The sequence below is a fragment of the Tamandua tetradactyla genome, chromosome 7, assembly GCF_023851605.1.
Source record: "Tamandua tetradactyla isolate mTamTet1 chromosome 7, mTamTet1.pri, whole genome shotgun sequence".
Taxonomy (NCBI): Eukaryota; Metazoa; Chordata; class Mammalia; order Pilosa; family Myrmecophagidae; genus Tamandua; species Tamandua tetradactyla.
This window is the reverse complement of record NC_135333.1, coordinates 8,021,893-8,046,028: the sequence shown is the minus strand read 5'-3', so window position 1 is coordinate 8,046,028 and position 24,136 is coordinate 8,021,893. Positions and strand designations below refer to the sequence as shown.

General features: G+C 38.6%; 1 protein-coding gene and 1 pseudogene across 1 annotated transcript in view; one reads left to right on the top strand and one right to left on the bottom strand.

The window, feature by feature from the left end:
- The window catches only part of RYR2 (ryanodine receptor 2), a 779,580-nt gene that overhangs the window by 578,765 nt on the left and 176,679 nt on the right, over positions 1 to 24,136 (bottom strand). The gene's annotated exons all lie outside the window — the stretch shown is intronic.
- Positions 1,598 to 23,847, top strand: LOC143689424 (mediator of RNA polymerase II transcription subunit 21 pseudogene; annotated as a pseudogene).

Below are 24,136 nucleotides of genomic sequence, written 5' to 3'. Positions count from 1 at the left end.
CTATTTCGGAAATGCAAATCAAGACCACAATGAGATAACATTTTACACCTACTAGAATGGCTATTATTTCAAAAAAAAAAAAAAAAAAACACAAACCTACAAGTGTTGATGAGACGGTGGAGAAATAAGAACACTCATTCACTGCTAGTAGGAATGTAAAATCATACAGCCACTGTGGAAGACAGTTTGGCAGTTCCTCAGCAAGCTAAGTAGAGAACTGCCACATGATCTGGAAATTCTGCTACCAGTTATATACCCAGAAGAACCAAAAGCAGGGACTTGAACAAACATCTGCACATAGATGATCACGATGGCATTATTCACAATTGCCAAATGATGAAAGCAACTCAAGGGTCCATCAACTAATGTATGGATAAACAAAGTGTGATATATACACATGCTGGAATATCATTTAGCTATAAAAAGGAATGAAGTCCTAAGGCATGCAACAACATAGATGGAGCTTGAGGACATTATGTCAAATGAAATAAGCCAGACACACAAAAAGTATATATTGTATGATTTCACTAATATAGTAATTATAAAGCAAACTCAGAGTCAGAAACAAGAATATAGGATATTGAATAGGGTGAGAGAATGGGGAGCTGATGTTTAATTTTTGCAGACTGTCTAATTTAGTCAACTGTAAATGTTTGGAATGGACAGTGATGATAGAAGCATATTATTATGAGTGTAATTAACAGTACTGAATTATGTATGTGAATGTGGCTAAAAGGGGAGGTTTGGGGTTATGTGTGTTACTAGAAGGATAAAACATGGCATTGTATAACACAATAAACCCTGTTGTGGAGAATGGGCTGTGGTTAATAATACAAATGTAAGAATATTCTTTTATGAACTATAACAAATATATGCCACTATCACAAGGTGGTAATAATAGGGTGGTATGTGGGAAAAAATACACTAAATGCAAAATATGGATTATAGTTAGTAAAAAAAGCATCTTTTTTTTTTTTGGCATGGGCAGGTTCTGGAAATCAAACCCAGGTCCCCAGCATCGCAGGGGAGAATTTTGCCACTGAGCCACCGCTGCACCACCCAGCAATAATATTTTAATATCCTTCCATCCACTGTGACAAAGTTACCACGTCAATACAAAATGACAAAAACAACAATGGGGGGGATATAGGATGTTGTATTTTTTTATATGACTTTCAGGTAAATGTACAACTTCTCTAATGAAAAATAATTTTAAAAATATGCTAAGTGAAAGAAAGCAGACACAAAGTACCACACATATTATGATTCCATTTGTATGAAATGTAAAAATCAATAAATCTGCAGAGACAGAACTAGATTAACGGTTATGTAAAGCTGGGGAAGGATAGAGGGATTTGGACGTGATAGCTAACAAAAATGTTCTAAAATTGATTGTGACTATGAATGCACAACTGTGTGATTATATTAAAAGCCACTATTGCACACTTTGGATGAACTGCATGGTTTGTGATTATATCTCAATAAAACTGCTTCAACAACAAAAAAAGTGTGGATTCTGATTCTGTAGGTTTTACTCAGGTGGCTGATTCTTTATTTCTAACAAGCTTTCAAGTAGTGAGAGGAGAAAGGATCCAGAATGGCGCCCAGAAAGGATACGGAAGCCAGGAGAAAAAGAAGTAGCTTTTACAGGAGTTTGGAGGTAATGCAGAATAGGTGAATTATTAAAATAAGTATGTTTACTTTGGACAGAACCACAATTAGGACACATGTGGACATGCCCATTCATATATGGTACAAACCAAGTATATAAGGGAAAAGAAAAAACTGAAATAAAATGTTGATCTACCCTATCAAACCCATGAAATCAAGTTACGCGTGGAAAGATTTCCTTAAATCTAGTACCTTAACATTGTATGAAAAAGCGCCTGGCAATCAAGCATTAGGTATAGGAAGAATTCTGCTGCACAACCAAGAGAGGCTGTAGATACAATTCATAATCATAATTCAACTTTGGATGATAGAATCTAATCCGACATGCTGATAAAGTACTTGCCAGTTTACCCAAGAGCTGCTGGGGTTTTTTGTTTTTTGTTTTTTTACATGCTGGTAAGCAGAGGGCTGTATCTTTTTTTTTTATGATTATTCCATTCTACATATATAATCAGCAATTCACAATATCGTCACATAGTTGTATATTCATCATCATGATAATTTCTTAGAACATTTGCATTAATTTAGAAAAAGAAATAAAAAGAAAACAGAAAAAAATTCATACATACCATACCCCTTACCCCTCCCTTTCACTGATCCCTAGCATTTCAATCTACTAAATTTATTTTAACATCTGTTCCCCCTATTATTTACTTTTATTCCATATGTTTTACTCATCTGTCGATAAGGTAGATAAAAGGAACATCTGACACAAGGTTTTCACAATCACACAGTCACATTGCAAAAGCTGTATCATTATACAATCATCTTCAAGAAACATGGCTACTGGAACACAGCTCTACATTTTCAGGCACTTCCCTCCAGCCTCTCCATTAAGAAGGCTGCTTTTTGACAAAAAAGTAAAATATACCCAAAACTTAATGAACCAAACACCAATTCACAAACCACTTGCCTGTTCCCTTTAATTAACCCATCATTAATCTCAAAGCACACTTCAGCTCCTGAGCCACTGTAGTTTGAGAGCTACTATGTACTTGAGAGGTTTTGAAAAGGAACTTAATATTTTAACTTAATGTAACCCATGGTTGTATATTTAGTTATCGTCAACATATACATGTGTACATGAAGACGTAAATTCACAAAAACATACACACACACACACACACACACACACACACAGAGCAAATCTATTTTCTAGACTAACCACTGCCTAACAATGATGTGATCCAGAAATTCAACTCCAGTAAGCTGACAGAACAATAAGACATGGTTAAAATATGTCTTCTCAGGACTCAAGGCCTCGTCTGAATTGGTCTTTGCTACAGAGGCCCTGAAATTCATACTCGTAAATCTCATTTCTTGCCTTCAGATTTTGGTTGCATGCACCAGTGGTGCATATGAGCCCCTGAATGCACATGATGACCAACACTTTTTTCTGCCTTATCCCATTAAAACCTAAAATCACCATTCAATATTGGCCCTTTTATTATTCATTTTTTTAAGTCCCTGTGTCTTATGTCTTAGGACCTTGCTAAGGTAATAAATACTGATTCAACTCATAAGAAATGATATTTCATATTCAAAATCCTACAAAAATGGACTCAACCTAGGTTCTGTAATATCATTTTTTTTTTAATTTCAAAGCTGATTGTTAATAAATTAAGCATGAATGACTAGCATGATAATAATGCCGGTATATTGGTATTCCTGGAAACACCTGTACTTAGACCACACCCCCACTTCATAATACAAATTCCACAAGAAGTGATAGCAAGGACATTAACAGATATTTGTACACCAATGTTCTTAGGACCATTATTCACAATAGCCAGAGTAAGGAACCCAAGGGGCAATCAGCAGATTGATAATAAATAAAATGTAGTATATACAAACATTGGAATATTATTCACCTATAAGATAAAACTAAGTTTTGATACATGTGATTTAGTTTGCTAATGCTACCGGAATACAATATACCAGAAATGAGTTGGGTTTTATAAAGAGGTTTTATTATGTTACAAGTTTACAGTTGTAAGGCCATAAAAATATCCAAACTAAGACATCCAGAGAAAGAGACCTTGACTCAAGAAAGGTTGATGGCATCTGGAACACCTGCATCACCTAGGAAGGCATGTGGCTAGTGTCTGCTGGTCCTTTGGCTTCTAGTTTCAAACCACTTCCTTGGGAGCATTTTCTTTCTGCATCTCCAAATGTCTATGTCTATTTCAGCCCTGAGTTTTTCCAACATAATTCCCTTTTAAAGGACTCCAATAAGCAGATTAAGACTCATCTTGAATGGACAGAGATATATCTCCATGGAAACCACCTAATCAAAAATTCCACCCACAACTGGCACATCTCCATGGAAACAACTTAATCAAAGGTCACAGCCTAAGCTGTAGGTCTACCCCCACAAGATTGGAATAGGATCAAAAGAAAATGGCTTTCAATCCTATGGGATACATAACAGTTTCAAACCAGTACATCCACCCTCTGGACACCAGAAAGACATGATCTTTCATATACCAAATACATTAATTCCATCTCAGTATCACAAAAGTCTTAAACCACTTCAGTAGCAATACAAAGTCAGGAATAGTACAAAATCTCATCAAAATCAATTATAGGCATGGTCTATCCTAAGGCAAAATTCTCTTCTGGCTCTGGATCTGTGAAACTCAGAACAAGCTATCCATGGCCAATATAAAAAAGGAGGGGCAGTCATAGACAAATGATCAAATTTCCATAGGGACAAATTGGGAGGAACACAAGGGCCACTGGACACAAAAAGTTCCAGAAACCTGCAGGGCAAACTCCATTAGATTTCAAAGTCTGGGACTCACTGATCATCTCGGGGCTAGGAAGAACCAGCAGGCCCATTCTCTGTAAGGGCTTATGCAGTGGTCCTGTTCTCTCCAAATGCTGGGGTGGGGGTTGCAACCTTGGGGAACTTTGGGAAGGCCACTTTGAGAAGCCCACCTTTTTCTTGGCTCCACCCTCTCCAAGTATTGGGGCACACTCGGGCTCCCTGTCCTCTCCAGGGTAACACTCAAGCCTCTCAGAGCAATGGGGTAGTAGCAAGGGTCTACCCAATCCCCAAGGAATTTGCAGCAATCTTCCACTCACCCTCTGCCTCTAAGCCAAACTCCCTACCACCCTTTCCACATGGATGGGTGGGTCCACTTTCCCGACCCAAGACTTCTTGGCTTCCAACTTACCTTTCATGGTTCTGCCTCTGAAGTAATTTTCCCTTTAATTTGTCACTTTTCTGGCCCTTTTATTCCAGACTGGCAGTGGTTCTATTTATACAGGTCTCAAAAGAAAGTTGCTGGTTTTCCATGCAATATACACAGAACACACCCACTGGATAATCAGACCTTCCATAAACCCTTTCTGGATAACTCCGTTTCCAATTCTGGCTTCTTCTGAAATGGCTGACTAGTTCCATGTTTGGTTAAATCCTCACATGAGGCACTATTCTCCGGGGCTCCCTTTCTGGAAGTCCAGAATTTTCAAGACCATCAATTTCTGGTTTCTTTATACCCAAGAGTTGGATGGTACAACAGTGGCTCAGTGGCAGAATTCTCGTCTGCCATGCCAGGGACCAAGATTCGATTCCTGGTGCCTGCCCCCGCCCCCAACACACACACAAAAAACCACAACCATATACCAAAGAGTTCAGTTCTCAGCCTATCTCTTTCCTGTTGCATTTTACTAAAAGCTGCAAGGAAAAGCCAGGCTGTATGTTTCACATTTAACTTGGAAAACTCTTCTGCTAAATATCTAAGTTCATCATTCTCACATTCTGCCTCCCATCCAACATCAGCATTTAATTTTAACAAATTTGCTGTCACTTTAAAACCAGGATCTCCTTCCTTCCAGTTTGCAATAGCACAAGCATCATTTCTGTCTAAGACCTCTTTGGATGCACCTTTAGCATCCATAATTCTACCAAAAGTCTCTTCAAAGAGTTCTAGGCATTTCCTTTTACGAGCCTCACAATTCTTCCAGAACCTTCTCCTTATCCATTTAAAAAGGTATTTCAGCACTTTTAGTATTTGCAAATTGCAGGACTCCATTTCTCTGGTACCAAAATCTGCTTCAATTTGCTAATACTGCCAGAATGCAATATACCAGAAATGGATTGGCTTTCATAAAGTGCATTTACTAGGTTACAAGTTTACAGTTCTAAGGTCATAAAAATGTCCAAAATGAGTCATCCAGAGAAAGGACACCTTGACTCAAGAAAGGCTGATGGTTCTGTCAGCTAGGAAGCATGTGGCTGGCATCTGCTGGTCGTTTGGCTTCTGGTTTCAAACAGCTTCCCTGGGGGTATTTTCTTTCGGCATCTTCAAATGTCTTTGTCTGTTTCAGCCCTGAGCTTTTTCTAACATGGTTCCCTTTTAAAGGACTCCGATAAGCAGATTAAGACTCACCTTGAATGTGCAGCAGGGTTATATCTCCAAGGAAACCATCTTTTCAAAAGGTCCCATCCACAACTGAGTGGGTCACTACTCCATGGAAAAAACCTAATCCAAAAGTCCCACCCTAAACAACAGGTCTGCCCCACAAGACTGGAGTAGGATCAAAAGAACATGGCATTTTTGGAGTACATAACAGTTTCAAACCAGCACACGTGCTATAACATGTATAAACCTTGAAGACATCATGTTGAATGTAATAAACTCGACACCAAAAGACATTTTACACAATTTCACTGATATGAAAAAAAAACTGAATATGTAAATTCATAGAGAAAGAAAGTATGCACAGATTACCAGAGGAGGAAGTGGGGTGGGGAGTGAAGAATTAAGGCTTAGTGTGTACAAAGTTACTGTTTAGAATGGTGGAAAAGTTTTGGCAATGGATGATGGTGACAGCAGCTCCACACTGTGAGTACAATTGAAACCAATAAATTGTATACTTTGAAGTGTGAAATTTTATGTTGTGTGTGTATATATATACATATCACTACAATAAAAACATTTTTTAAATAGAAATATATGTTCAATGAATGAATAATCACACGATCGCTAATGGCTCCAATTCTAGATCATACAAATTCCATCCACACATGGGGCTGGCATATTATCTGCATTTGTCCCTTCCCTTTGTAACAAATAAGTATCAAATAAAAGACACTCAGTTCCTTCAATCTGGAGGCATTCAAGAATGAGTCCCTAAATATTTTATATAAATAAATATTTATTTATCTAAATATTTTAGATAGTGCCTCCCCTCTCCACTTCTGTATCAATTTCCCAATAGATGTTTAATAACAAAGGAACCCACTTCTTTAAATATTTTTATTGGCAAATCTTCACATGCATACAGTCCACACATGGTGTAAAATCAATGGCTCACAATCACATCTCATAATTGTATATTCATCATCATGATCATTTTTAGAAGAGTTGTATCACTCCCGAAAAAGAAAGAAAAAGAAAAAAGGAAAAACTCATATATCCCATACTCCTTACTCCTCCTTCTCATTGACCACTAGTATCTCCATCTAACCAATTTATCTTACCCCTTATCCTCTATTATTTATTTTGCATCCATACTTTTTCACTCATCTGTCCATACCCTGGATAAAAGGAGCATCAGACACAAGACACACTGTAAAAGCTATAGCATTATACAATCATCTTCAAGAATCGAGGCTACTGGAACACAGCTCTAAAGTTTCAGATACTTCCCTCCAGCCATTCCAATACACCATAAACTAAAAACGGATATCTATATAATGCGTAAGAATAACTCCCAGGATAACTTCTAGACTCTGAAATTTCTCAGTCATTGAGATTTTATTTTGTCTCATTTCTTTCTTCCCCCTTTTAGCAAAGAGGCTTTCTCAATCCCATGACACCAGGTCCTGGTGAGTCCCGGGAGGAACCCAATTCTTAAACCATGTTAGTCATAAGTTATTTGCAGACGGACATCATTTATTTCCAGTTACATAGGTCAAGTTGTTTCTATTTGTACATATTCCCAGGGTATTAGTTGGGCTGTGAGAGCAAGAAGAATATCTGTTTTGTTCACTGTTACATCCTCACTGTCTAACACTGTCTGGCAAATATAACATCCTCAATAAAAGGCTGCTCATCACCATCCAGCTTGTGACTGCTCAGAAATATGTTCTACCATGTTGATGGGTTGGTTTCTTTTTAGAATTACGGAGCGAGGATCCTACTTAATTTCTAATTAAATCTAATACTATACGACCCCATTAAGTGATTTCACAGTTTCATACATCCAGGAAATAGGCAATATCAGAGGAAAATTACTTATCCTGCGTCTTTCATCTATGACAAATTTTAATGTATCTTAGGCATCTGTAGTATCAATACTAAACACAATTGGATTAATGGGAAAAAAGCAATCTGGTCCCTCACTTTCTCCCAATTTCAGCACAAACACAATAAAACTGATTATGGTACTCTTTCTATACCCAATCTCAGTGAGTCACACACATTATATTCTTGTAAAAATTGAGAAATGCTCTTGAAAACTGTGGCCATTTAAAAATCACTCCAAGTGATTCATTCCACACCATCTATACCATACCAAGTACTTTCCTTTAACTCTTATAGATACTCTACAACTGATCCTTTCTCTACGTTACCTCCTGAAAAGTTCTCCGTAGTTAGCTCCAGCTTCAAAAAGCTCACCATATAATTTATCCTGTGGCCAAGCAGGTCATGTTACATTCCAGCGAAACAAAGTCTCCAGTGAAAACAAATGCTTTATTTAAAACCTAAAGGAATAAAATCACCATTCACTTTAGACCACTACACATAGGAAGCACTCAATAACTATAACTTGAATCAAGTTCCTTCTATTAAATTATCTTATATTCTTCCCATCACCTTAAAACTCTTTAGAACAGAGATCTAACACTATGGGGAAGGCCAGCCTTAGATTACTGTGTGCCATGCAATTTTGAGGTAAGTGAATAAGACAGGATTTCTGTAACAAATGCTAACATGTCTGCTGAAATAGTTGAGCATGGAAAATGATTATCAAACAACAACATCTGCAGCTTCTCTCAAATATTCATTCATCATTTAACAAGTATTTACTGGAGATTTACTATGTGCAACGAAATCTTCTAAACACTTGGGTATAATCACTGGACAAACCAAAGATCCCTGAATATATTCGGCCTACATTTTGGTATGAAAAGAGAGGCAATACCCCCACCCCCACCACCAAAAAAAAAAAAACAACTTTGTAAATGATGCCAGAAGGTGAAAACAATATAAAGAAGGATCAGGAGCGCTGCTGAGGTGGGGAGGTAAAAATATCAGGGCATAGGCAGTTTGACGGTTCCTCAAAAAACTGAATATAGAATTGCCATACGACCCAGCAATACCATTGCTAGGTATCTACTCAGAGGACTTAAGGGCAAAGAGACAAACGGACATTTGCACACCAATGTTTATAGCAGCATTATTTACAATTGCAAAGGGATGGAAACAGCCAAAATGTCCATCAACAGACGAGTGGCTAAACAAACTGTGGTATATACATACGATGGAATATTATGCAGCTTTAGGACAGAATAAACTTATGAAGCATGTAATAACATGGATGGACCTAGAGAACATTAGGCTGAGTGAGACTAGCCAAAAACTAAAGGACAAATACTGTATGGTCCCACTGATGTGAACCAACATTAGAGAATAAACTTGGAATATGTCATTGGAAACAGAGACCATCAGAAGTTAGAAATAGGGTAAGATAATGGGTAATTGGAGCTGAAGGGATTCAGACTATGCAACAGGACTGGATACAAAAACTCAGAAATGGACAGCACAATACTACCTAATTGTGATGTAATTATGTTAAAACACTGAATGAAGCTGCATCTGAGCTATAGTCTTTTTGTTTGTTTGTTTGTTTGTTTGTTCTGTTTTTTATATATATATTTTTCTCTATATTATCATTTTATTTCTTTTTCTGTTGTCTTGCTATTTCTTTTTCTAAATTGATGCAAATGTACTAAGAAATGATGATCATACATCTATGTGATGATATTAAGAATTACTGATTGCATATGTAGAATGGAATGATTTCTAAATGTTGGGTTAGTTAATTTTTTTTTTTTAATTAATAAAAAAAAATGTCAGGGCATCATTGAGGTAGTGACATCTGAGGAAATTCTTGAAGGAGACAAGGGAATTAGCTCTGTGACTATCTGGGGGAAGAGCCTTCCACAAAGATGGAAAAGTCAGAGAAAGCTCCTAAGACAAGCCCCTGGTTGGTTCAAGAACTGGAAAGAAGCTCTTGTGGCTGGAGCAGAGTGACAGAGGATAGCAGGAAATGAGGTGACGCTAGAGGTCAGATCATGAAACATCCCGGGACCAGTGTTGGATCTTCTGACTTTTACTGAGTGAATCGCAGACCCATGGTAGAACTTAAAGTAGAGAAGAGATGCAATTTAAGTTCCATTTTTAAAGGCTCACTCAGGGTACTACACCAGAGACAGCCTGCAGAGGCAAGTTGAAAATATGCATGTCCTACAAAGTAGGACATTTTTAGCGTGTAGGACAATGTACTGGTTCCATTACTAAGTAAATCCCTAGAGAAATTCTAGGAATTATGAGGAAGTGTACAGAAGGCTCACGAGCATCATTTCTATAACAAAAACTGTTTAGCATTCCAGATGCCCAAAACTAGTAGATAAATTAATAATGATACAGTCATAAAATAGTCTCCAGCAGTAATGATAAATAAAGTACAGCTATACACAGCAACATGGGGCGAACTCCATAAACTTAATGTTGAACTGGAAAAAAAAAAACGTGTCATATTTCACAGAAGAATAAATATACATAGTGTAATTGCAATTATATAAAGATTTTTTTAAATGCACCACATTAGGTAACATATTATTTAAGGAAACATTAAGTCAAACTATAAGGAAAAAACAAGGCATGATTAATACAAAACTCAAAGTGTGATTACTTTGGCAGTGGGACAAGGTGGTGGAGTGGGAGGATGCAGTTGGGAAGAAGAGAGCAGGAGTCTTCAAAAGTCTCAGTTAATGTTCCCCCATTTGGTTTTGGGTAAACCAGTTAAGTTTATAATTATTATTTATACCTAACATACATGTTATACATGTATAAACACATTTACTATATAGAGAAAACATTAAGAGATCATTCATAATAAAAAAAAATATATATGGTTTCCAAACATAAAAATCCCCAAGTGTCCAGTTTCCTTTCCTCAAAGCTAGAGTAGTTAGATACCAGAGCCAAACCCCTAACAGGGTCTGTCTAAAGTGTAATAGGAAGTAGAACCTAATTTTTAACAGGCATCACAATCATAAATGAGAAAAGGGTGGTGGAAGAGACGAGAAGAATAAAGAACCAGCTATAAGATTGATAATCAAGGTTTTCAATGGCAAGCAATGGGCCATGGATTGGGGGCGCCAGTAAGCTGACACTATAAAAACACTGGGGAAAATATATTCTCCTTAGTGACAGTTTTATTTGAAGCACTATGACCCCTGTTTGTACTACAGTGCCAGTATCTAGTCCTCCACTTCCTTGTCAGTAGATAAATCAAAAGTTCTCTGTCCTCAAGGTCCCTAAGCCAAAAGTTCTCTGTCTTCAAGTTCCCTTCCAGAACTCATACTTTATGACTGCAAGAAAAAGGTGAAAGAAGAGAACAGAATTCCTTTCTTGTACAAATTCAAGGGAAATAAATTAAGTATTTAATTTTAAACTTAAAGTATTTTAAACTTTTCCTGTAGAAGCCTATCAAACCTTTTTATTTTTTTAAGAAGGAACTAAGGGATATTTCATTAGTATCCTAACTATTCTTACTATGTATGGGGTTTTGGGCAAGGTGCTAGTAATATCTTTTTTTTAATCTCGTAAGATAAAATAGCTACAGATGTAAGCTCTTGTTCCATGCTGATGAGTGCTATGCGGAAGTACATATACAAAATGACAGGTAAAGAGATCAGGATGCCAGCATGAACAACATGCCTGCCTAATGTCACCTGAAGGGGAGCAGGACAAAAACACAAAAAGACCTGAGGTGATCAAAACTTTAGACATCTCCCTTCATTTCCAGCAGCCTCAAGTGGCTTGAGACTTTCCAACAGCCCAAGTAGAACGCATAATGTTTCCTCTGAACATATCAACATGAGTCAGTGCCTTGCTCTTCTCAGGTTATAGAAATACACACTTCTTTAGAAAGGAACTTTAGTTTTTTCATCTTTAATACACTAAATCAGGAATTCCATCAGAGCTGAGTAAATTTACTACACCGATGAACCGGTTTGCTTTCTCCAAGTTTGACTGTCATCAACCAGCTAATCTAGGGTACAGCTTTGTTGGTTTTCTTACCCACTGGCAGCAATCTTCAGTGACTTGAATTATTACTTGAATTCCTGCCAACTAAGAATTAGCAAAAATAAAAACTAGAAACTTCTACACAGAAGGTCTTGGAGACCTGTGCTGATTTGAAAGGATATGTGTACCTTAGAAAAGCCATGTTTAAATCCTAAACCCATTCTGTAAAGGCAGCCATTTCTCCTAATCCCTATTCGGCACTCTATGTTTGAAACTTTAATTAGTTTATCTCCCTGGAGACGTGACTCAATCGAGAGTGGTTGTTAAGCTGGATTAGGTGGAGACGTGTTTCCACCCATTCTAGGTGGGTGTTGATTACTGGAATCCTATAAAAGAGGAAACATTTCAAAGAATGGGGAAGATGCAGAGAGAGCAGAGAAGAATGGCTTAGCCATGAGAAGCAGAGTCCACCAGTCAGCGACATTTGGAGATGAAGGAAAATGCCTGCCGGGGAGCTTCATGAAACAGGAAGCCTGGAGAGAGAAAGCTAGCAGATGATGCTGTGTTTGCCACGTGCTTTTCCAGATTTCCAGATAAGAGAGAAACCCTGACCATGTTCACCACGTGCCTTCTCACTTGAGAGAGAAACCCTGAACTTCACTGACCTTCTTGAATCAAGGTATCTTTCCCTGGATGCCTTAGTTTGGACGTTTCTATAGACTTGTTTTAATTGGGACATTTTCTTGGCCTTAGAACTGTAAACTAGCAACTTATTAAATTCCCTTTTTAAAAGCCATTCCATTTCTGGTATATTGCATTCCACAGCTAGCAATCTGGAACAGATTTTGACGACGGAGAAGTGGGGTGCTGCTGCGTTTGGCAAATACCTAACATGTTGGAATGGCTTTTTAAACGGATAAGGGGAAGATTTTGGAGGAATTGTCAGGATTTGATAGAGAAGGCCTAGAATGCTCTGAAGAGACTGTTGGTAGAAATGTGGACTCTAAAGATACCACTGACCAGGCTCTACACAGAAACGAGGTGTGTATTATTACAGACTGGAAGGAAGGTGATCCTTGTTTTGAAATGGCAGATAATCTGGCAAAATCGACTAGTGGCTTTGGCTGGAAGGCAGATTTTGAAAGCCACAAACTTGGATATTTAGCAGAAGAGATTTCCAAATTAAATGTGGAAAGTGCAGCCTGTTTCTTCTTGCAGCTTACAGTGAAACGTGACAGGAAAGAGATAAGCTGAGAACTGAAGTATGGGGTAAAAAGAAATAAATTGAAGTTCTGGAAAATTCTGGGCCTCCAGAAAGCAAGACCCCAGAGAATAGTGCCTCACATGAAGATTTAACCAAATGTGGAACCAGCCAGCCATTTCAGAGAAAGCCAGGATCGGACATGGAGTTATCCAGGAAGGATCTGTGGAAGCTCCTTATATCTGATGGGTTTGATCTGAGGGTACTGCATAGAAAGCCAACGAGAGTGCTGCAGGATCTGTAAAAAGAGAACCACTGCCAGTCAGGACTGAGAGGGACAGAGAAGGGACACACTGGAGGAAAAATAACTCCAGAAGCAAAACCATGGAGGCTGAGGTCTGAAGTCAAGAAGCCTTGGGCCAGGAGAGGGGACCCACCCAAGCCCATGGAGAGGGTGAGTTTGCCCCGAAGGCAGAGGATGGGCCTTCCACCTCGTTGCAGTGGAAAAGTCATGCCGCCTCAGGCCTTGGAGAGGGTGAAGCACATTCCTTGAGGTTTGGGGACAGCCTGACTGCCATCACATGGAGGGGTTGAGTGTGCACCCCAGAGATGGAAGAGAGTCTGAGTGCAGCCCTGATGCCTGGAGAGAGCGGAGCCGAGAAAAAGGTGGTCTCCCCAGTGTTCCTCAAGGTTGCATTTGGAGAGAGGCAGGCCTCCTCGTAGGCTCGTGGAAAGGATGGGACTGCCGCTGTCTAAAACCCCGAAGATAAATGACTCCCAGACTTTGAAATCTAATGGACTTTGCCCTGTGGATTTTCAAAATTATATGGGTCTAGTGACCCCTCGCTATGGAAACGGGACTATGTATCCTATGACAGTTCCTCCTTTGTAGGTCGGCAGCAAATAACTTGCCTTGAAATTTTACAGGTCCAGAGCCAGATTAGAATTTTGCCTTAGAACAGACCATGCCCGTGTAACTAACTTTGATAGGAGTTTGCACTATTTCTAACTTTGTATTTCATTTGTATGGCTACTGAAATGGTTTAAGGATTTCTGATAATGTGATGGAATTAATGCATTCTGTATATGGGAAAAACATATTTCTGATATATTGCATTCCAGCAGCTAGCAAACTATATAACAAGACCTTTCTGTTCATTTCTATGAAGAGAAACATAAAAGAAGACAGAGATAAGACTTCACCTTAGGAACAGTCACAAATAATGATCACATTTTAAAATGTTTATGTCCCGCTTGGGATTTTACATGCCCGAAATGTAGATTTTGTTTTAATTCCCCCAAACTGCAGCCACCCATCCTTAGCTTCCATAAGTGCCACTACCACCCAACCAGTAATTAAAACCCGAAATCTATACAGGAGTCATATATGCCTCCTTTTTATTCCTCAAATGTGCAAAGCCCTTTTTTGCCCTAAGGCCTACGCTTGTTTCTCCCCTTGCCAGAAATATTTCTTCCCCAAATCTGTGCAAAGCGTGTTGCTTCTCATTCTTGTTACCACCTCATTATACCTCCATTTCCTCTAATCCTTTATGAAATGGGTCACCCATGTGATTTTCTACTTCAATTGCGGGATCTTTTTTGTTCATTGCTGTTCTAGTTTGCTAGCTGCCAGAATGCGACACACCGGAGACGGACTGGTTTTTAATAAAAGGAGATTTATTTCATTAGTCCTTCAGAGGAAAGGCAGCTAACTTTCATCTGAGGTTCTTTCTTACATGGGAAGGCACAGGACGATCTCTGCTGGCCTTCTCTCCAGGCCTCTGGGTTCCAACAACTTTCCCTGGGGTGATTCCTTTCTGCATCTCCAAAGGCCTGGGATGAGCTGCAAGTGCTGAGATGAGATATGCTGAGCTGCTTGGGCTGTGCTACGTCACTCTCTCTCATTTAAGAACCAGTCAATTAAGTCAAACATCATTCATTGCAGCAGGCACGCCCCCTAGCCAACTGCAGATGCAATCAGTGACAGATGAGGGTCACATGCCATTGGCTCATACTACAGCAACAGAACTAGGTGCCTTCACTTGGCCAAGTTGACAACTGAATCTAACTACCACAATTGCCATCGCCCACATGAGTCTATGATCTTGAAGAAAGGGAATCTGCTTATCTTCTTCACACTCTAACCCTACTATTCAGCACATAGTAGGTATTCAATAAAAGATATTGAAGAACAGATGGATGAATGAATAAAATCTATGCCCTTCAAAGCAAAAGGAGCTCTCATTTATTATATGCTAGCAACCCTTCTCCCTTGAAGAAGCTAATAGTCATCAAGTTCCCAGGTAACTGGGCATCAACTCAAAGACATTTCAAGGACAAGGCGCACATCAGTTTTATCAATTTATACCCATCCTAGAGCAAAGCATCTGGCATGGAATAAATAGTTGATGAATGACTAAATAAAGAACATCATGAGTAGCATCATGCATATTTTATAGATTAGAGAAAGGAGGCTTTGTGATATTAATTTGGCCATGGTTACATAGCTGGCAAGAGGCTGAGTGGTCCAACTAACTGCAAAATGTATGTTCCTAACCTCTATGCTATACTACCTCCTGCAATGATATAAAATCACTGTATTAAAAGTTTGGCTAGGCCAATTAAGCATTCTATCCAGAAATTTACCCTAATACAATCCTCCAATTTCCTTTGATCAAATATGTTTTGATAATTTTGCTACAGAAATTGGGAATAAAGTTACCATATGTGGACTGAATTGAATTACTGAAAACACAAAGAGAGCCAAATGAGAAACAAATTTAAAGAAAACAGCAAACAAATGGGTCTGAAAGGAGATGCAGCAGGCAATGGTGAGATGAGAAAGAGAAGGTTGCTTAAATCATTAGCAGATCATTAAAATGCAGTCAATAACTAAAACTCAGACTAAGCAAAGGTAGGCTAAAGTTATGCCCCTGGGGAGACATTTAGCAAAGGACAGAGAAAAGCAAAGCAAAAGAGAGAGATCGACAGACTGAAGAGGTGAAAGAGAACTTTTTAACTTCCATTCTAGAGATGGAAAAATGAAATACTGGTTTTAAGCCTAATTTTCTGGGCTACTGTGGTAAAATGAATATATTAATACCGCCACATCCTTTGGAATGCTTCAAAGTATCTGATGAAATTGTTTGCTTGAAACTCAGTTATTGATTTCTCAAAAGTTCCGTGCTACCCTGGAAGCCTAGGAGATGAAATAACCAACAGGATCAGCAGTGTAGATGGTGGAGGGGACAGGGGAGGTGGGCAGTGGAAGCAGCCTGCTCCAGCTGCAGCAAAGCACTGTGTTGGGAGTTTTGAAATAAATAAAGCCGACATAAAAGCTGGTCACCATTTATTATCACTATGCAGGGGCAATCCTAAATAACACTGTCAGTGAATACGCTGCTACCCACACTGACTGCTCCTTCCAACCCATCCTACCCACCCTCGGACTCCCGTCCCTATCACCCCCTCTGCCTTGGGATGCCACTGAATATTAGAGCTGCTAAATTACGAAATTACTCAAGGAAAGCTAAATGCACATACACACACACACAAGGTTGGTATATTAATTAGCACAACTATAATATCATACAAATAATTTATGGATGAGAAACAACTGTGTATCTATACAGTACCCACCACAAAAGAACTAAGAAAGGTTCATACGACCTCATAAAAACCAACTTGAAGAATCATGGTACAATAGATGAGAGAGAATTCTCTAGTGAAATTTTATTCAAAATACCTACAAAAAATGAAACTACCCTTATGAATACCAACACACATTTAGTGACAGCAAACTCTCTTTATAGACTCTAGGCAAAGAGGAAAACAGTTTCCCAGAGGTCACAAGGCACAGGAAACTTCTTTGTCCCTGTGTTACAAATCCTTAAAAATAGGGTAGGCCACAGGGGTTCAGCAGGCAGAGTTCTCGCCTGCCATGCGGGAGACCTGGGTTCGGCTTCCGGTTCCTGTCCATGCAAAAAAAAAAAAAAAACATATATATATATTAAACATTTTAGTATCTGTGGTGAAGTAAAAAACTGGGATAAAAAAAAGACACAAGGCATTAAAGAGCCTAAAATGGCTTGGATAATATATGTGATATATGTAAATCATAACAATGGAAGCACTTTTCAAATGTTAAGCGCTTAATTTGACCTTTGTCTCGAGCTTGCTGGAAGGCTTAAACCAAGGGAAATATATTCTTTCTCAGTTCTAGAAGTTAGAAGCACAAAATCAAGGTGTCAGCAGGGGCAAATCCCTCTGAAGCCTCTAGGAAAGGATTCTTCCTTGCCTCTTCCTAGCTTCTGGCAGTTTCTGGCAAGCCTTGGCATTCCTTGTGGCGACAGAACTGTACTCTGGTTCCACCTTCATACATCATCTCCCCTCTGTGCGCCTCAATCTCTGCATCTCTTCTCTTATAACCACACCAGTCATGTGGGGTTTAGGGTCCATCCAACTCCAGGATGCCCTCAGCGACCCTGTTTCCAAATGAGGTTACATTCTAGTTACTGAGGGTTACGACTTCGATGTATCTTTTCATGGGACACACTCAATCCATAACAACCTTCATTCTACGAAAACTGGCATGCAAGGAAAAAATCAGAATTAGAAAGTTAGGACAGCAGACATTCAAACTCGGTAGCTATTTCATGCGAGATAGAGATGAAGGTTGACAGGAAGATTCACCAAACAGTAACATCCACAAAAGGGCATCTGTTTCTCTTTCTATGTAAAAAACTGTCTAAGTAAAATCTATGCCTCTGCTCCCAGCTCTGAAGTGATCTCAATTCCCTACTTGGTATTAAAGATTGCCTCACTCATAGTCTGGTTAAAATTCATCGTAATATATTAGGTAAGGATAAGAATATTACTGTGACTCACACAACTGTAAGTGGAATACAATCAAGGAAACAACTACTAAAGAAAATGGTTGCTCCTATTTGTACAGATACAGTATTAAAATTAAACATGAAGAAATGATGTAATCTAGAACTCAATAATATCTCCCAATCATCAAGTTAATGCCTGATGGGCTGACTCCTAGGGCCCACTCTGGTAATCACACCAGAGAGTGTTACCTTGTCTAAAAACTATTTTTTGATATTAGATTTCTATGAAAAATTAAATATATTTATGCTTACTATTCTTAAATATTTAGTATCTATGCAGAGCAAATAAGACCTGTATGTAAGTATAAACATAAGTATTTATCATATATAACATACTGGTTTAAGTTGCATGCATAGCTCAGAATGTTGAAAATGACCATTCCCCTTTTCTGAAAAATGGCTGAGACCACAGTGGGCGAGTGGGAGAAATGCACTAAAATCCATGCCAGATTCAGATGGTATAAGCCGTGTTAAAATCCTGAAAAGAAAACAAGTGCACGCTGATTAACCTACCATTTTAAGAAAGAATACTAAAAAGAATAGTTCTCTACATAAATCACAAATATCACATGAGGAAAAAAGTGGAGAAGTAATTTTAGAGGCAATTTTCAAGATCTGAAATCCAAAACTCATATTTCAAAATAAAGCAATTCAACTTTCTGAGGATATTGCGCCTTCTTACACAGAGAATCTCTTTAGGCATTATATATGCAGCTCTATGACTGCCAGCAAATGTATTTTTTTCCTATATGGCACATCACAGGACAAATAATTATAAAGCTAAGCTAACAAAAATATAACAGTAGTCCGGACAGCTATCTAATGTACCACCTGAAGCAGAATAAATAACTGATAGTCTTCATTCAGCCACAGTCTGAGGCATGGTATAATATTATGCATAGAAGCAATCTTTATCCCACCTCTAGGATTTATTTGGCAACATATCTCCCACATGCATGTTTATACAGGGTTTCAGAGTTCTGTATTGTATGACCATAACATTTATTTATGGATTCATAAGTTTGCTTTTGAAAAATCATGAAATAGTTTTCAATTTCAGCCTCCAGTTTATTTCTATAAATGGCAAACCTTAGATTGAGTTCTTACTAATTACAAATTTAATTTTTTAATTATAATAGAGATTACCATCCAGTAAATCAGTCACCATAACCCACTCACTTTTACAGGCCTTCAGTAAATTACCTCACTTTTCTTGCCAATCAGTAAATATTTAAATGAGGTTTTTTCTCTGCAAATTATACCTGAGCAATTAACTATTCTTGGTAAAAGTCGGTTTGTGTATCCGCATCATAGAAAAGGGAGTACAAATTAAATAGATAATTTCAGTTGTTTTGTTTCCATTCATCTTACTCAGGTATGATATAGATTAACAGAAGGTTAACTTGCATGGGAAGCAAATCCGTGATACAAATTTTGGTACTAGATTTTGAAAAATAAAGTGTGGAATGCAAAACTGTTTAAAGTTGTCATATGCAATGAATGAAAATCATGAAAGTTGCCCAGATAAAGGAGCAGAAAGCGTCTGTCACAGAAGTTCTGTGGTTATGCAAAGAGCATAATCAGAAAACCAGGATCTGAGCCTTGTTTCTCCACTTCATAGCTGCACAATCATCCATCTGTCCTCAGTATTCTCAGCTAAGTTACAACAAGGAATGTAATAATTTCGCATCATTTACTGAAATATTATCATGATGATAATTTTTAACTATAAAGAATTTAAATTACATGGAAAAGGCATGACGTTTGAACCAGATAACCTGGGGTTTAAACCGCACATTTCCTTCTACTGGTCACATGAGTCAGTCTGTTCATCTACGACATAGAGAAAATACCTACAAAGAGGTTTTGAGGGTTATTTCAAGGGATTAAATTAATCAAAGTTTATAATACTTATAAATACTTGGAAAAGGGCAACCAGAATATAAAAGATTTGTAATAATTATTACTTCATCGTTCCTAGCTTTGTAAGGATTAAATTCATTCACTCAACACATGTGACAAGGAACAAGACAGAGTTCCTGCACTCATGGTGTGTACACTCGTGGAGGACGGAGATCAGCAGATGGACAGTTACACAATTTAACACTGGTTGGGAATAAGGGCTAAGAATAAAAAGGGCAGGGTGGAAGGATAAACGGTGATGACGCTCTGAAGAGAGTGGTGGAGAAAGCCTCTCTGAGAAGGTAACATTGCGCAAAGATTTAGACATTGACGCGAGCGTGTGGAAAGTTCCAGGCAGGGAAGAAGAGCAGACACAGAGGCCCTGCATGGAGAGGGATTTGTGAGCTGAGAAAGAGGATGGGGCTCCTGGGGCCAGAGCACAGAGAGGGGCGGGTGAAGGAGACAGGGGTAGAGGATTAGTAGACCTGGATCGGGAAGGGTCTTGTGGTTATGGGAACACCTTTGGAGTTTGGGCCGAGTAAGATGGGAACCCTGGATGGGTGTGGGCAGAGAAGTGAGATGACTCATTAAAAGTCACTTGAAAAGAATCACTCAGGTTGCTATGCTGGGAGCAGGGAGACTACTTGAGAGGTTATCAGTGCATTCCAAGAAAAATATGAGGTGGCTTCTATTAGGATGTCACCTGTAGAGGTGCTGAGAAGTAGTTAGAACCTGGAAATATTCTATATGTAGAGTTGACAGATTTGCCAATGTGGGATGGAGACAGAGACGGGAAAAGAATGATAAATGGTAACAGAGGAACTATGCACTGAGAAGGGAAGACTAGAAGAAAAGTAGGTGTTCGGGGAGGGAAGTGAGGGTAGGTGACATCAAGGTTCATTTGGGGGGGGGTAGGGGGTTAATGAAATTTTATTGATATATTTATATCTCATAATCATCCAAAGTATACAATCAATGGTTCATCGTCTCATCATATAGTTGTGCATTAACTTCCACAATTAATTTTGAACATGTCACTACTCAGAAAGACATATAAGAATAAAATGAAAAAGAACACCCAAAATATCCTATGCTCCTTATCTGCCCTTACTTATTTATTTGTCCTTTTTCACTCATCTGTCCATACATTGGTTAAAGGGAGTATCAGCCACAAGGTTTTCACAATCACATGATCATACTGCAAAAGCTATACAGTTACATAATTGTCTTCAAGAATCAAGGCTACTGGAATACAGGTCAACAGTTTCAGGCACTTCCTTCAAGCTATTCAAATACACCAAAAACTAAAAAGGGATATCTATATAATGCATAAGAATAGCCTCCAGGATAGCCTCTCGACTCTACCTGAAAGCTCTCAGCCACTGAGACTCTATTTTGCTTCATTTCTCTTCCTCCTTTTGGTCATGAGTCTTTCTCAGTCATTCGATGCCAGGGCCAGTCTCATCCTGGGAGTCGTGTTGCCAGGGAAGTTTACACCCCTAGCTTCAAAATATACTAGACTTCGGAAGAGGTGTGCTAATCCACGATACAATCTGCTTGCACTCAGATTAATTCATCCTACTACTACGTGAGTCATATTAAGAAAGGCTATGCAGGAGAGAACATGAGAACCTCAGAGTCCACTCGCCAGTGACCTTTGGAGATGAAGAAGGAGAATTCCTCAGGGGAGCTTCATAAAACAAGAAGCCGGGAGAGGAAGCTAGCAGGTGTCACCATGTTCACCGTGTGCCTTTCGGTTGAGAGAGAAACCCTGAACTTCATCGGCCTTTCTTGAATGAAGGTAACCTCTTGTTGGTGCCTTAATTTGGACACTTCTATAGACTTGATTTAACTGGGACATTTTCTCAGCCTTAGAACTATAAACTAGCAACTTATTAAATTTCCCTTTTTAAAAGCCAAAAAAATAAAAAAGAGAGAGAAGGGCTATGTAGTTGCCTAAAGAAATATATTCCCATGAGATCAAAGTGTAAATTGCTCTGTAAATTTTCTCATCAGTACCATGATTTACAACATATGTCACAGTTCTCATTTATGATATTCTTTTCTTCCATAGACTCCTTGCTACAAGGAGAAGTTTCATGTCATATTCTTGCTAACACAGTATTTAGTTAAAACCTGGAATATAATAAATATTCAACTAATGTTGGATGGATGGATGGAAGGATGGGTGAAAAAGGTGCAAATAACATTTATATGAATAAAACTCTAACCAAGGTACAAAAATAAAGAGCAAGCAACTAATAGCATTTCTCATCATGAATCTGATGATATTTTGGGGCACCCACTGTAGAGGAAAGAACTCTAAACTACAAGTCAAAACACCTGGATTAAATTATCAAGTCTCCGCTTTCTACTGGTTGATCCTGAAATAGCACTTGTAAACTGTAAATTATCATGTAATAGTTGTCCAGTACTGACATCTACACAACTGCTCACCTGGATCAGCAGGTCAGAAACTAATTGACAGTGAGACCTGAGCACTCCTGTGATCTCATTGGGTTTGATGTGATCCATGAAAGACAGACATCACCCTTAAGTAAGACAAAGCTTAATGAAAAAGGCATTCAGTATGAGTAATATGAACAACACATTTGGTTTGGACAAAGAAATTACAAACCTCCCAAAAAATCTCCTCAAAAATTTCATCCAAATGTAAACTGATGCTTTAACCTCTACTAGTTTCTGAAATCATATACCTAGGACTCTCAATTCAATAATTTTTTAAATCTTTAGATTGAAAAATTATCCAAGAGGGCATTCAAAATTTAGCCATGTCTGTATGTATTTTAAAACCAAATTGGATTTTTAAAATCCTGTGTTACAATAGCATCACAACTCTCCTTTTTTAAGTTTCTTAATCATGAAAATTGGGTTCCTTTTTTGCTCTTGGTGCAAATATCCAATTATAGTAAAACATTCTTTTCTAGCATTTTCTAGCCATCAAAAGCTGTAAAGGTGATGGCAGACATGCTACTTTGAAAGTAATGTGTACCTCAGAAAAGCCAGGTCCTTTAATCCTGATTCAATATTGTACAGTGGGAATCTTTTTTATTAGATTTTCTCCATGGAGATGTGGCATGCCCAGTTGTGGGTGTGGCCTTTTGATTAGATGGAGCTGTGACTTTGCCCATACAAGGTAGGTCTTCATTAGTTTAAAAGAGGGAAACATTTCGGAGAGACCTCAGATGCAGACGCTAGGAAAACAGATGCTTCAGAGCTGACAGAGACACAGATGTTTGGAGATCCTTGAAGTGCCAACAGAGAGAACAGATGCCTAGACATGGGCAGAGCTCAGCAGATGTTGTCATGTGCCTTCCCATGAGATGCTAAGCAAGCCAGAGCCTCTGTGTCTTAGAGGAGCTAAGTGAAAGCCCACAGAAGCCGAATATGGAAATGTTTCCTGGCAGGAAACAGAGGCTGAAAGCAACAGAGCCCAGGAACAAGGGCCAGTGGACACCAGCCATGTGCCTTCCCAGATCAGCCTTCCTTGAACCAAGGTATCTTCTGTGGATGCCTTAGTCAGGACATATTTAAGGCCTTAGAATTGTAAACTTGTAACTTATTAAATCCCCTTTTTAAAAGCCTTTCCATCTCTGGTAATATTGAATTCTGGCAGCTATAGCAAGCAAATACAGCAGATTAGCTCACACAGCTGCAAGACGCAGTGAACTCATTCGCAGATCTGTTTTGTAATGCCATTGGAGTGTGGCAGCAGCGTGGTCCTCCTGCCTCCTTTAGCAATATTCAGACAGCAATTAACAAAGATCAGCCAGCTAATCCTACAGAAAGACTATGCCCAACTTTTTACAGCACTCATTGCATGAACAGCAAAAGACATTGATGTTTTGATAGATTCCTTACCCAGTGAAGAATCTACAATGGCTTTACAGGCTGCTAGAATGTATAAGCTAGAAGAAAACCATGAAGCTGCTACATATCTGGAGGATGTTGTTTATTGAGTGGATATGCTCCTGGAAAACTTACAAAGTGCACGTGCTGATATTGCACAATCACAGCTGAAAACAAGAGTGATAACCATAGTCAATCTCTTCCAGACTCATAGTACAACTGAGCATGATGTGGCTGGGGGGGTGGGGGTGGGGGGAACGATTTCAGTTTAACTAAGATTTAGCATCAAATTCAGATGCAAGCTTAACCAACATCCTGTAAGCCTT